The 1970-nt window shown below is 49.4% G+C and overlaps 1 non-coding gene across 1 annotated transcript; it reads right to left on the bottom strand.

The window, feature by feature from the left end:
• Positions 1-1489: 1489 nt before the first annotated feature.
• Mir6401 (microRNA 6401) lies at positions 1490-1598 on the bottom strand. The gene has a single exon (NR_105827.1). It is a non-coding gene; the product is annotated as a microRNA 6401 (primary transcript).
• Between the last annotated feature and the right edge of the window lie 372 nt (positions 1599-1970).

The following is a 1970-nucleotide window of genomic DNA, read 5'->3' as shown; positions in this document are numbered from 1 at the left end:
CTCAGGGGCAGCTGGTGGCTCAGTAGTGACCCAACTGCCTGAGGAAAGGTAAGGCGGTATCAGAGAAGGAACGCCAGAGGCTGAGAACACCTCTCAGGACATCTAGGCAGGGATGGTCAGATGTGGCCAGTGCCTGGGGTCTGCAAAGGTGGTGGAATTGCTAAGGACTTGTAGCCCACAGGTTCTCTCAGAGATGCCACGGCTGCTCAAAGCTTCAATTGGTCCATTCTATGAGGGTCTATAAAGATGTCCCGGGGCAAGGCTCAGAGAGCAGAGATAAGAAAGGACATCCAAAGGCTGGTCCACTGGAGGACTTGGTCCTCTTAAGGTCCCGCATCCCCAGCTGCAGCAGACAGGGATGGGAAAGCTACAGAGGGAGGAGTGATGTCCTGCCAGCCTGGGGAACCCTCGCAGGACCCTGCAAAGGGCCTGCTCACAGCCGTTTGTGGTGTTCAGAGCCAGAAGCAGACAACAGTGAGCCTAAGCTGTGGAAGACCATGACCAGTGCCAAGGGCAGGAGGGAACTAGCCAAGAACTTCTCTGGGTAAGCCACTTGTGTGGATTCCGGAGCCAAGAGCTCTGAGGAGTCCTGGCATCAAGCAGGAGAAAGTGGAAAGTATCTCTAGAAAGCTTTCCAGATACAGAGGGAGTCCAAGTGAACCCAGGCTTGAAGTGAGCTTTTCCCATGCAGGCCATCAGTCTATCACTAGAGAGGAGCCTTTTATAGGGATGTATGTTGCAACACCAAGGGAGGAAGCACAGGAGAGCATCTCCTGCCAGCTCAGTGAGTGAGTCCCAGCATCTTGCTTATATAAGCTAAAGAAGGTTTTGGACCAATCACAGCACACCTTTGAATGCAAATGAAGGTTTGTGTTTGCACCAATCAGTACACCTCACATGCAAATAGAAGTTTGTGGGTGGGTGTACTGATCGTGATAATCATAGCCTTGACTCTTTAGCACCAGACACAAGAGTCCTTGGTTAGGTCATCAGCCCCTCCCCCACCTTACTTCTTACTCAGGTTGAGTGGTTACAGGATCACCTAGAATTCATGGTCAGGCTTATGGTCACAAAAAGTCTGGCATAAACTGTTTGAAACAGCTTTGGCTGAGGCTGGCCCCTCAGGAGCTGGGGACGACCTGCTGCGATTGTGTAGTTACCCATAGTGTTCAAAACACTAGTTCTGGTCTGAGAGGAGTACTGTTCACCATTCGACGGGCAATCCCTTTGCTCACAGCAGCTAGGGCATTGAGGGAGCATCCGCCAGATGCTAATTAGGGGTTCAGATTATCCCAATCCCCTATGGTCTTTATGTGTCGAAAAACTGAATGGGGGGTGGTGGTGCTTACAATTAGAACTGAGTGCCTAACACCTGTCCAGTGCCTCAGGGAGAGGTGCTCCTCTGTCTCTGTGGGACCATAGGCCAGTTACCTCCCTCTTATTCCACGTTTGATTCTGTAGAAATGTATTCCCAGTGGAAATGAGGCAGCTGCTTCAAATATTCCCTGTACCCGACACCACTGGAGTGTAACAGCTGTCCGATGAGAATCGCCAGTGCCCAGTTATGGTATCATTTCAGATGGAAATGTTTGAGGCATAATTATGTCCTAAGTATTATATTATACCAAAATTAATTGTCTTCATCCACACAACAGTTTCTATCACAGGCTTAATGGAACTCATTCGTTTTTTTCTTGACCACGTCCTACAAGTGGGTGACCACCCTTGGATGGCATCTCTGCCAGCCCCTTAGTGTCACTGAGAGCTCAGGGAACAGGTCTGGTGCATTATTTCCTTTTTTTATTGAAAATGCCTGTCGGTGTAGAAGTTCATACTCCAAATTAACAAGCCACCTCCATGGACAAAGCTTCCCCCTTCCCGAGAACTAGGCTGTCTGAGCTGTGGTCTTCTTAGTGGATACTCAGGCCTGTAAGTCCACATCCTATTTCCATGTGCTTCAAAAGAAAGCA

Source organism: Mus musculus, chromosome 7 (genome assembly GCF_000001635.26).
Source record: "Mus musculus strain C57BL/6J chromosome 7, GRCm38.p6 C57BL/6J".
In the NCBI taxonomy this organism is placed as follows: Eukaryota; Metazoa; Chordata; class Mammalia; order Rodentia; family Muridae; genus Mus; species Mus musculus.
This window is presented reverse-complemented; position numbering and strand designations above follow the sequence as displayed.